Consider the following 13,985-nt stretch of genomic DNA (forward strand, 5'->3'; position numbering starts at 1 on the left):
GATACTATAAAAAAAGCTCGTGTACCTCAAAATTTATAATTTTTCTGATTTTCGTGGCCCACTTGATGTCCATTGGCAACCTACCGGATCACGACACATTTTGTTTTGAAAGAATATTCCTTAATATTACTGTACAATTGGAGAGTCCTTCGTGTGAATTAAGAACTAGTGCTTAGCAACGCACAGCCATTCTTTTCCAGGCTAATGATCATCCGAGTACAATACATGACTTAAAATCATGTGAGTCAATGTTTAAGAATAACAATAGCCTAGGGTTGCCAGTCAAGATAAATTAAATGTCACTTTTTGACCGTACTTTGGTTCATTGATAAACCTTGGTACGCGTTACAATGTTCCGTAATAAAACAATCTTAATTTTAACTCTCATTTCCATGGTGGTTTTAGTGTTCCGTACCTTAGAAAAGTTTCAAAGAAAAAATCTGATCTAAGGGAGTTTGTTAGTAAAATATAGGTACGTAACCATAAATATTATCATCGAATTTCAAGTTCATGGACAAGAAAAGTTAAAAAAAATCTCTCGAACAAAATCTACATTGAGGAATACTGTGAAGTATAAATTTGGTTTTGGCTTACTTTTAAACTTGTACGGAACCGCGCGAGTGTCACTCGCACTTGGCTATTTCTCGAGTGGACACTGGGCAGCCCTATAGTCGCCTGCATTATCGCTAGTCAACGAACAGCGTGCGCAAAACGCATGCGCGATTAGAAAGCACGTGAAAACGACATTATGTTCCGATTAAATTTGGTTAAATCGCCGACGAAAGTCGATACGCGTCTCCTATTGGTAGCTTACCGATTCGATTGTTTGTGACTTCACAGATATTATATGCGGCCAGACGCCTGTTAATGAAGTTAATAAAATGATAATTGAGTTATAAAAGTTAATTAAGAGATGTTTCTTTCGATGAGCAGAAAGTAACACCTAAACTTTTGTTTCAAAAATTAATATTTTTTGTTGACGAAAATACCTAAACACCGTACTGTTTTTGATTTCCGTTAACAAGGAAACGTTTAACAGGTCAAATGAAGTTAATTTAATCTTTTACAGTGACTGTAAACTTAATGACTGTTTTTAATTAAATTTATTTTAATTTATTTAATTATTATGTAAAACGTTATTATTCCTCGAGAGCGAAGCTTCGGGATAAAACTAGTTGTAGTATACCTACCTACCAGTCAGGGGTTTAATAAAAATGTTTGTATTTGCGTCTTTGTTGCTCACACGATCAATCACAGAATGCATCTCTTTCCTAACATAGATAAACAATAATTAAATAGTGAAATCTAGTGGCAGTTTTACGTGATCACATGATAACGATCCTTCTTTTTTTAGAATTGAAACATTTATTTACTTATGTGGTTACAACTTGCCGTCAAAATATTCAAAAATAATTATTCTTACAACTAAAATTGATGAGATATTTTATTAGACAACCGGAATAACGTTTATCATTCACCGCCGGACGGATGAGGCGTTTCATATTAAATATTCATAATTATAACTCAATATAAAAAGAAAGAAAACTGACACCGTGCAATGCAATAACATTAATCCGATATTTCCTGTTTGTAACGTGAAACGCGTCGGACTGGTCTACATATAATACTAAGTCCGTGTTGGAATTTTTCATATTGGTACCTACTCCTTACATTATAAAAATATTTGAAACATCTGTGTTAGTCACAAACTTATTATGTTAACTCGATCATTCTCAATAATCTGTGCACCAGTCTAATTACCGTGATGCTTTTTTCCTCCTGGGAAAGCGACACGGTAATCAGATTGAGAGCACGCATCTGGAAAAAAGGTTGGCGACCATTTTCATTCATCTGTACACTCAGTCTAATTACCGTGTCACTATTGTGAGAAAAAAACCGACACGGTAATTGGACTAGTGTACAGTCAACTACAAAGATATCGATACCGCCAAAGTTAAAAAATATGTATACACGGCCTTAATAATTAGTTTATAAAGTCGTGTATACAATTTTTTGTAACTTTGGCCGTATCAATATCTTTACAGATGAATGACTCTGACCTTAAAATAAAGAATTGTAACAATAAGACTTATTTAAGATCTATATTAAGACGCCGCTTGCAAAACAAGCATTTTATCATAATCATCAAGTCATCATTTCGTGTTGCAATCACTTGACAATACTATATAACTTCATCTCTCTCTGAGATGTCGTTACTCTCGGTATCAAGAAATGTTATGGCCATATGTTAGAAAAATTAAATCTAGATTTAGTTGTTAAATCTAAGCGTGACATTTTCATTCATATTGCCACTAATAAACTGAGCTCAAAATATGAAAAATACTTTATTCATTTCCATACGAATAAAATACGTCAAAAGATAAAATTTAAAGCAGTGAGACATGCACAAATCCGATAAAATCAATCGCTTATTCAGTGAAATTTCCAATAAGAACTCGATAGCAGCAATCGATTAATCACGTTCAAACATGTTGAATCTAACAAAATCGTATCTAACAAAACTGTTGTTCAATCATGCACTTACGTGCAGGCATGCGGCGTTGATTTCCGTCAATACCGAACGTTAATTTACGGCTCCTAGGATGTTTGTTGACGGTTGAAGTCCAATCGGTTATAAATCGATATTATTCCACTACGATTTCCGGCCGTTTATGTCTAAGACCGGAATGAGCGTCTAGTGTTATAGTATGTTGAACTTCCGGTACGATTGTAATGGTTTTTCTATTTGCATAGTTATTTTCATAATCCGTCTAACTAACTTATAAAACGATATTATCAAATGTGGCACCTTTACCATCTGGAAACCTTTTTAATCAACGCGGATAGAAAAATACGCAAATAATCACTCTGTTAGACAAAATGACGTCATTTTGAGTTCATCCGCACCAAAATTTTGCTACTTGCTAAAATACACTTCATCCCTTCATCCCTGAATGTAGACATATGTCGTCTCACAGAAGGTAAAGTTGCCACGTTTAATGACATCGTGGCTAACTGACAGACTTAGAAAATTTTAAAGTAACTAATGCCTATGGTATTCATAACCTCATTCCCTAAGACATGATTAAATGCGTTACCGCACTTTGATAACAGTTACCTCGGGTTACGGTTACTCGATTAGTAGTTACTATAACCGCGTAACTGGTTATTACGCTTAACAAAATCCCTTTTCTAGCGTTTTTCACACGAATAATTGTAAATAGAGACCCTATTGTAAATGGAGACACACACAAACACAACTTTTGTGTTTATACGTAAACGTCGAGCAATTAAATATGGAAGTATGTAAGTAGTACCTAAGAGTAGGGGTAACGTTTAGGGATGGAAGTATTACATTTTCCGAACGCTACAATTTGCAGATATTCAAATCAAGAATTTACCATCGGGCGTGATTGTGGTGAAACACATAACTAATACTACTTATAGGAGAGCAGAAAAGAGAAGAAGAAGAAAACATGATATTTATTTTTACATAAATAAAGAAGTCCAAGCTAGAGTACGGAATTGTTTCAACGATTTAATTTAAACCGTGTGATTAATTTTCAAAATTTACTTTTCACTGACATTTTAAAACAAACACATAATGACGAGACTGTATCTAGCACTATGGATCGTGATAAGTGACAGAACTCTAATATATCATTGTTTCAGACATCACATGCTTGCGCTTTCGAACGTATTCATAATATGACGAGCGAGAAAGTGACAGCGTATTGTGAAGTACAATGATTAAACGTTTTTGCCCATCTATCACATGGTAGCAACAATCGATTTTACATTTAGATTTTTGCTGATAAAATCGAATCATGGAAGCCAAGAGAAATTTGCTTGACTTCTGTCAAAGGGCAAGTGGGTGCGTGCATTTGACAAGCACGCAGCGGGTGTGGGCAATGATTTATTGTTAATTTGATTTAAGACAACTTTTTCAAACGTTGATAGGCAAGTGAATATCAGGTACCCGATGTTGATTTTCAGTTAAAGTTTGTATACTACCTACTCAAAAGATAGTCGGGCTTATATAGAAGTATACGAGGATATCTGTGTTTAGTTCTACCGTTCATTATCTACAAAAGGGTGTTATTTATGCAAATTCTATAGTCCTAATTTTTTTGGTACCTACCTACTTAAAAATGTAAATATATGTTTTATTTTAATTTTGCCGAAGAAACTCAAGATGCCCTTATTCTGTTGAAGCGTATGCGTTATTAAAAGCGTTATGATATTACAAATATTGCAATAATAATGAGAAATTTTAGTCGGTATGGGAGTGACGATAGTTGCAACTCAACGCCCTCGATTCATTATAAATTTTAATATAATTAATCATGTTTTTATAGAATATTATTACAAGGTAGAAAGCTAGTTCCCATGTCACAATAGACTATAGAGAGCAGGTTCACAGCCTTACGTAACAAACAAGAGCAGTCGCGATGGATATGGCATTCTTGATTGGCTAATTTTGAATTTCGGAAGAAAGTTTAGTTCAAATTGCTTTGCGGTTTAGTAATTGACCTTTCTATAATGGAAATGTTGTTGATGGAATTACCAGCAGCTTTAATTGTGTTTTATGATTATGACATTAGTGGTTCGACTTACATTTGCCTAATATTATAACATTATTATTTAACATTCTTCATTGTATTTTCTTTTGGTAATATGGATTTGCTTGTCGCGCGCTTTATTTGCATATATCGTGACAACGCAAAAAAAACGATTAAAAAACTTCAACGTCACGTTAACAAACTTATACTGGCTGTTTTGCCAACTCGATAAAAAAGTCATAATTTTTTACGTTCCTTTTCAAATACTATGTTTGAAAATAGAACGCACGTTCGAAACAGACAAGCAACAAGGCTCTGTACTCTGCTTCGTTACCAGACAATGCCACTAATGTACAAAGAGAGGTTACATGCTACAACGGCAGTTTAACGAGGCAATGTAGATACATAGAAATGTAAGTTTGTACTGTATATCAACGATTTCCGTAAAATTTTACTGGTACACACAGATACGTAAATTATAGAAAGTAACGAATAACAAACGGGTTTATCTACCAATAGTGTTAATTATTGATCACTCGAACTCATTAAAACCCTTTCCTAAAGCTGCAATATTAACTCTACAGGGCCATTTTTGACAATTAAACATTTATTATTGTTATGAACAAATACTTATCATTTCCAGAACTGATTGATCTGACATTGTAATAAATCAGTATTAACTACAAGTGACCCACTTACCATAAATATAGAATGTTACTAAGGTCACAATGGAAATATCGTGCTGCACAGTATTGGAAAACGATCGATAGGTGCTATCGATTATCCATTTTAAAATCGATACACTCAGTCCGGCGATGAGTCAAGGTTGACTGCCTTCTTGATCTAGTAATTGGCAACCACGACAATATTAGTAACTGTTATGTTTTTAACCTTTGGCAATCACATTGATCCTATTATTTAAGAACCAGTTCGTTCTTTGCTGCTTTCAATTTTGTTGTCATGTTATTTATCTACGTAATTTCTTGTCATTAGGCACCTACTCAAAATCAGTGTAACACTTGTAACAAACATATTTCTGTAATCTGAGATACTTAAACTAAGAAACTAGAGCAGGTTTGACGGTTTCAACGATAGCTTTTACAACCTTTCGTAACACATCGTTATTCTTTCATTTGTATCGTCGACATAACAGCTCTTTTATTTTTCAAAATACATCCATCAAGCGTTACGTTCCATCACTCAAACGTTTACGTAAGTGTTAACGTTAACGATAATCGTTAGTTATTGATAGCTTGAACCCATCAGAACTAGAATATAACTTAGTTTTGATATATATACTTTTATAATCAGTAGCTTTTTCCGCGGCTTCATTCGCGTTATTTATTAGATCCGGCATTCGAATTGAAACTTCGGAATTTATCGGTTACCTGATGATTCGCCGACTATTTTTAGGCAGATTATTGATTGGCAGACAACGTTTCGCCGAGTAACGGTACGCCGATGGATTTGTACGCAGATGTATTGTTTCGCCGAGTAACGTGTCGTAACTCAACCTTTAGCAGACTATTTACTTGGCATATGAGTCAGTCAGCCGAACAACTATTCACAGAAATTTGTTTGGCCTATTAATCACTACACATTTTGCACGTTTGGTCGAACAACCTTTCGCTTTTGTAACGTTTGAACTATTATTATTCAGTGCGCATTATCAACTTTTCGCATCTTTTCGTTTCGCATGGGGAATGGCATTCAATACCGCGAATATGTGTGGATTACGGCCTCATTAGTATTTTTACATGCCGGCCGTGCTGACCGCGCATTCTTTATGATTTTCTTATGTACCCTCACAAGTTTTAAGCATATTACGCAAGTAGTAAACGTATTTTTGACCATCATTTGTATTTATTTTATATTGGAGTCTAAACAAACCAAGTCGCGATGCTAGCAGTTCGGTTGGTCGCAATTCTACCTAACACTCCTTCTCGCTAACGCTCGTCGTCGCACCTAAATACATTTTGATAACAGCTAGTATAAAATAGTCAACTCAGTATAATCCTACCTGTCGTTTGGCCGATTTTATCTACGCAGATTACGAAACAAAAAATAATACTGTTACTTAACAATATGAATGCCATGTGATAACTCTGCTTATCGTGTTTCGACGAACAGTTGTTCGGTTAACTGAAACAATTACGAAACAAACAATCTACTAAACGTAAATCTGCTTATCGGTATTCTTCCTACCGACTACTCGGCGAAATGAATAATAGGCGTAACGAAATTATACCAAACGTTGCTCGGCCAAAAGAAAAATCTGCCAATAGTTGTCTGCGAAACGAAAGTCTGCGTAATTAAACTCGGCGAAACGACAGGTCACCGAAACTTCGGAATTTATCAAAGAAGTCCGTGGGAATTCACAAAAATCTCGTCGTGGTCTTCATAGACGTTGCATAACAATACACTCATGCTAAATTTCGTATCTAAACTTAGCGGTTGAAATATCAGATTTTTATCAAGACCTCGTAGAAATATCTGGATAAAAATTAGCCTTTTTTAGAAATCTAGCTATTTATAATTAGAATTTAATTCGAATTTCTCAAACCGTTTTAGCGTGATAGAGTAACAAATACACACGCACGCGTGCACTCACATACTTTCGCATTTATTATATTAGGTAGAAAGATTATTGCCGTACTACTTTTAATAGTTCCATAAGCCGTCAATGATAAACTAGTCACAACAGTCAAAAATATTCGTCACAGGAATGCGGCTTTATGGACCTCCAAAACTCATTTAGCATCTGACAAAAGAAGTAAAACACGCTTGAAAATTTCCATTCCGGGTGGACAAAGAGCTCGCATCAGTAATCAGTTGTTGGAACACTACTTTCTTGTCCTTAGCACGCCACAAAAGCTAACATGTGGTTGGCTTATTAAAATTCAATAAAGGTGACGAGGTTCAAAGCGAGGTGCGTCGTCACGCCAGTGGCCTTACGCTGCCGCGAGATGTTGTATGCCACAAACAGACAGGGTGGCCGAGAGAACAGTTGATGCCATTGTTGTGACAGCTGCGAGCCTTGAGCAATGCCTTTTAAAGCAAATAATACTTTATTGGAACAAATATGAGAATAATCTGGAATATTTTCGAACTGTTGCTCAAGTGGTTGACCAAATTGAATATTAACTATGTAAACTAAATGTTAAAGTCTAAAGTAGTCCCATAGATGCTGGCTCAGTATTTGGCCATTGTGGCGTTCTTTGGTGAAGGAGTATATAGTGGTTATTTTTCTGGATTGTGATGATGATTATGACGAGAAAGATGAAGATGATGACACAAAATGTTTATTAAATGTATTTTTAAGGACGTACAGCATGCGTCTCTCTTCTGACTTGCGCCTGGAGTCATTGCCCGCACGAACTCATAAAAGCGACTTCTCTTGCGTAACAATTAGATTCTTTCTTTTTGTTTTATGTCTGCGCTTTAGACTAGATCTGATAGTGTTAATTTATGGGACCAATAAATAATTGAAATCTCACACAAGGATTGCATGGACGAACATTACCTAGGTACATAATTTTATGATAGAAATGTAAAAGTAGCAGCGAGAGGTAGTGTCAAGCAGTATTTAGTTCCTAAGATAAAAAAATTGAGAAATAATTATAAGAATATCACGCTGTATTTATAGAGAATGCACCAAAGAAATAATTTTGATTAGATGCGTAAAGTTAACTAATGGTAATAAATTTAACATCATCGTGTTCATGCCTTCATTGAATAAGGTTGATTTATAAATTCCTCATGACTACCGTCGAGTGCATCGCTAGTTGCTTCAAGCACCCTTAATAAATCATATGTTTATGTAGATGATTTCATATCAGTTACGTCAATTGTGAAATTGTTCGTATGATTCAATCCACATTTTATATCATCAGATTCATCCATACAAATCTTGACCACACCTCCACTAGGAACGGGTTCCACGCACACAGACACATCATTGATTTTGACAAAATGGCCGCCAATCGACTCGTTGGATCACCTCTTACTTTCGTTATTTTCACTTTCGATCCAAGTAATATATTGTGTATGCGTTACTTAATTTGTTTCTCCAGCATCGTAACTTCCGTGGGCGTTACTGTTTACGTTAAATCATTGATATAATATCTCATCTTGGCTTAATGATTTTCTTTTACATTTTCTAATCACGTTTTTTCTTAATTACAGATTGTGTGCGGCTTTGCGGTGATCTTCTCTTGCTCAAGGTAAGATATTAAAGGCCACGTTAAATTAATGCCGAGTTAAATTGAAATAACAATTTGATGGCATTAAACTGTTATTTTCGTTTCGTCCCGTGTTCGTTGTTGCTGTACCATCTTCCTTATTAGTGGTTGGCATTAGGGTCATTATTCGAGCGTTTAAACCGCCTCATTTTCGTGATCAAATTTTTTATGAAAGGCTATATACATTGATGATATATTCAATTATTTTTTAAAGGTCCTGTACTTCTACTATGTAGATAACTGGAAACTGTAACAGAATCTTGTACCGTGTCAACAAAAATGTGCCCACGAAAATCATCCATACTATAGTTATTATTATCATAAATGCGAATGTGTCTGTGTTTGTGTGTTTGTATGTTTGTCCGTCTTTCACGTCGAAACGGTGCGACGGATCGACGTGGTCTATGGCAGAGAGATAGTTTATGGGTCAGAGAGTGACATAGGCTACTTTTTATCCCGGAAAAATGCACAGTTACCGTGGGGTTACCGCGCGATAACCGATTTCCACGCGGGCGAAGCCGCGGGCAAAAGCTAGTACGGAAGAAACGATTGAAGAATAGGCTAACGCTACAAGATAGGTCAAAATCTTGGGAATATTCAGACTGCAGCTTTTAAAACAACTTATCTTTATTTAAAACTAGCCTTTGCCCGCGACTTCGTCCGCGTGGAATTAGGTTATCGCGCGCTGTTCCCTCGGGAACTTTGCATTTTTCTGGGATAAAAGTAGTCTATGTCACTCTTTGGCCCATAAACTATCTCTATGCCAAGAATAACGTCAATCAGGCGCTCCGTTTCGACGTGAAAGAAGGACAAACATACAAACACACACACTTTCACAATTATAATATAAGCATGGATTCTATTTAAAAGCTTATAAACTAGATTGAATCTAGATTTCCGTTTTGGAAGTCTTTAACTGCTTTGAAAAGCAATAAAGTATCTGGCGCGGATAAAAAGTGACCTATTGCATCTTTTTAAAAATTCACAAAAATGCAAACGCTTAAGCAATGATTACGCCTTAATGACATTACGTAAACAATGACTGCTCACAGCGTATTGAGGAAGTGAAGTCATACAAAAACAGTGGAAGTCGTGCCCTTGGCGCTACCGGGTTCCGGAGGAAACGACAACTTCTGGAACTGTGATAAGCTAAACATCCACGTAAACGTACGCAAAACATGGATTACCTACATACAATGCACATGCTGGCAAAGTGCCCTTTTACCTATGTCAATTATACACCTGGAAAGTTCGTCATTATCGCAGGTGCTGCAAATTAGTTTTTCCCGCAAGTACAGAGAAAAAACTTTCTTTGCTCCTTTTGTCGTTTTATGGAAAAATATTTTATCATCATAATCTTAAATTTATTTGCGAGAATGTAGTATTACAATGTCATATGTGTGTGTTTATAGTTTGCCGAATATCAATAATTTGTACACAAACCAAATTGTTTTAAGCAATGAGACTACGGCTTAATTAACATGTCTTTATAATTCAGCCTTAAATATGAGAATTTATTTTGAGTTTTCTGTTTGTATGTTTGTGTATTTGTGCGTGCGATGCTTTTTATAGAGTTGTAAATAATGAAACTTATATGTGTAGAATTGCCTACTTATATCCTTGTATCATAAGTAACTATTAACCATTAGCTAGAAATTTAACACTTACTCGTTGTATAAAAAAAAACTGCATATAGACAATAGTTATTAATGATGGTAACTGATACAAGGTAACTGACATCTCTGAGTCCACAACCGTTGGATTTTAATCCTTTCAATGTCAACGTAAATCCTCTCAAGTGTAAAAGTTAATGAAATTCGTTAAGCCATGTATTTTAATTAATTGCACTTGTGTTTCCTTAAGACCTTCAATCCTCTAGCTCTTTGTACATTTACTAAAATTAAAAACCCGTTAATGACTTACTGGATAATCAGATGCATACAAAACGTGTCGTGAATTCAGATTATTGTTATTTGACTACATTCACCACATAACTAAATACGAATAACAGGGATAATATGAACGGGAAGAAGGAATATGAAATATTGGTTATTTACATTATAATATTTTTCGGCCAAAGTTCTATTTAAGTTATTGTGATCTTATATTCGTTTACAGGAAGTTGCTGTGGATTCCAAACGATACAAATTTACCACATGATATACTAAAAATATGCAAAACAACGGTTGTAAGAATCATAAAACTTTTATCTGTCGTAAATACGTCTGAAATGTCAGAATATCACAAATCAATAAAAGCATTAAAAAGCTTTTATTGTGGATCTATAAAGATTGTAAAGTTTATAAAGGACTCTCTGTTACTATCATAAATGGAGTAATAAAGTCTGATTTCTTCGTTGTACCAGTTAAGATCGGTATAAAAAATCTACTAGATACCTACAATAAGAAATGTACTCGTACACAGGACGCAAGTAGGACGTAGATTTTGAGACTTAACTGCTACTTCAGACTTTCATTCCTAGATTTGGCAGCGTATCTAATAAGATACATAATTTAAGATCTTCTTTTTGTATTTTTTTAAAGTTATTTTTGTTAGCTCTACAAAAATCCAACGAAGCTTGAATTGAGTACACTTCTCTCAACTTGCCAAGTTTAGGGTTTAAGTAAAGGCATTAACAATCTAACTATTGTTAATGCCTTTACTCACCATGCTCCAGTTACTTATGATTGTGGTAATATTAACTTACTACTACTTACTTATTTTAATACATAGAGTAGATAGGTACATCAGTGTCGAGAATTTGTTTATGGATTTAATTTCATATTATTATAGGCTTATTTCTTTTTCCTATTCTTGTTATCCTTCTTCAGTTTATACAGTTTCAGTTCTTACACTCAAATCTCACTTATAACCATTTACCCTACGATTTAAATTATGTTGAATTTAATATTCGAAAAGAATCTAGCGCGTAAGTTCAATGATTCCAAACAGGTGCGTTGTGCGCGTAAAGCTGTGAAATAGTTTATAATTGCAGCTATGGACGATGGTCACAGTTAGCCGTAGTTAGAACCCCAATAGCTAGCTGTTTCGTTCCAGCTTGGAGCTCTGGGCTACCTGGTCTTGTGCCTCGAATTCCTAGTTCAACGAACTATAGAAAGAAATGAAGATTTCATCTATTTCGACGATGTAATAAAATAAAGCAATAAGATTCCCCGCGGCTGAATGATTGTTTGGTTGATAAAACTTTCATTGTTTGTTGATCAAAAGTAATTAAATTTCATTTAGATTAGGTACATTGAACGATACAATAGATAAGTAACGTAATCATAATCATTTGAGTTGATTATTTTTGTTACATTGCATGATTATATTTATTTTGACAAGGATTATTGCGCACCATGAACAATAATAAACTTATTTACCATCGTGACATGGAGGGACTTTCGTCATTGGAAAAATAAAATATATCAATTTTGTTTTTTAAATGTACCTACAAAATAACTATCGTGAGACAATATTGACCTAGTGCCAAACTAAACAAAGCTTGCTCTATAGGCACCGGGCAAGGTATATCGTGTATATAAATACATTAAATACATGTTTAGATACTTAGTATTCTCCATCCAAGTTCGAGCACAAACATTCGTTATTTCGACCGAGGATCGAACCCGGGACTTCAAGCTTCGTAGCCAGGTTTTCTAATCACTATACCACTAGGCATTATATTCAAATAATAAAGAGTTCCGGTTAAGATCTTAGCAAAAATAAAATAAACACGAAACCTCTCGATAATTAGCGACAGGCAAACAATGTCTATTATACCGGAAAACATAATTTCATAATTACTAATTTCACGTATAAACCGGTATATCACGGAGAAAATCGAAATTCGACCCGAAGGCGTTTACACCTGGCGCTTTCGCCGAAGGTGCTCGTATATTCGCTCTAAAAGATCTTATATAAGCATTAATAAGAGTTTATAATACTTACAAGTTAGGGGTCTAGGTCAAAGATTGACCCTTGTGACAGGTTTTGGAGGTTACGTTATTGTTATCTTTGGAATCTGTTTGGCCGTGGGAGGTCTGATCAACGAATTTGACGCATGACTTTGATTATGACAGTCCTAATACTATATAAGTACCTACTAAAGAAAAAGTAAATAAAGAAATGTTTTAGTGGATGATATTATGGTTTGTCCGCTATGTTATGTTTGCTATGCTGTGAAAAGTATATTTAGTCATCTAGGTATAATTATTAGCATAATAAGCTGTTCATATTAGCCTTCAAGCTGGTAATCCTGCAATATCTTTGGTAAAGTGGTTGTCTATGGAGAGCGGTGTAATCGTCCTGTTATCATTTTTTCTAGAACAGAACTTACTAGGTATAAGTAGAAAATTTAAAATTTATGAATGTTTCTCTACTTTCTAAGAACAGGTAGCCCGAAACATGTCGAGCTAAACTCGATTTAAGACGTGAGTTATCCGGGTCATTATATTTAATAACAGGTAGAAAGATTGCAAGTTTCCTTTCTAGATATATTTTCCCATTAATACGGTCAATCTTCAACGCTTCACTGCTATGTTTACTTCCATAATTCAATAGTTTAATTGATAAGAAAGGTACAATCTCGTCCATTATATTTTATGATGATATATCTTTTACATTTATAACCTTAATAATGCTTAATTTTGTTATTGAAGATGATAATTTCTCCTCGTCATAAAATATTATAAAGTTAGAGATTTTAACGCAATTAACGCATCATTTTCTCATATGTTCGAACAGTTTAATGACAATTATTTAATTGAGCAGACAAAATGAAAAGTAAAGACGGAGTTCTGTGAATGGTAAAATGAGACCGGTAAAACTACGCCTCGTTGTATGCATACCTACTGTTGCACACACACACAAGTGCAAACAAACTAAACAACTGGATCGATTGCAATGATATTTTACTTTCGTTAAATTAAAAAAAAAAACAGAATAAACGAAAGGATAGCTTTTATCCCGAAAAATTAAGTTGTCCCAAGGGCGCGCGGCAAACTAACTCTTTGCAGACGAAGTCGCGGGCAGCAGCCAGCCATCGATAATTTCTCTCGCATCTTGAACTGTAAATTTATTGAATCGTCATCACTACGAGGCGAATGACCATTATCCAGGACAAATCGATGGCTTAACTAGACCTTAGCAATTTGAACCTTAAACAAACCCCAAATGGTAC

The 13,985-nt window shown here is 34.9% G+C and overlaps 1 protein-coding gene across 1 annotated transcript in view; it reads left to right on the top strand.

Annotated features, from left to right (window-relative positions):
* Window positions 1-13,985, top strand: part of RhoGEF64C (Rho guanine nucleotide exchange factor at 64C) — a 190,046-nt gene that overhangs the window by 43,891 nt on the left and 132,170 nt on the right. Inside the window, exon 2 of the mRNA XM_074091299.1 lies at window positions 8,748-8,785. The gene's annotated coding sequence lies outside the window, so the exon portion shown is untranslated. The remainder of the gene's footprint in view (window positions 1-8,747; window positions 8,786-13,985) is intronic.

The sequence above is a fragment of the Choristoneura fumiferana genome, chromosome 8 (genome assembly GCF_025370935.1).
Source record: "Choristoneura fumiferana chromosome 8, NRCan_CFum_1, whole genome shotgun sequence".
In the NCBI taxonomy this organism is placed as follows: domain Eukaryota; kingdom Metazoa; phylum Arthropoda; class Insecta; order Lepidoptera; family Tortricidae; genus Choristoneura; species Choristoneura fumiferana.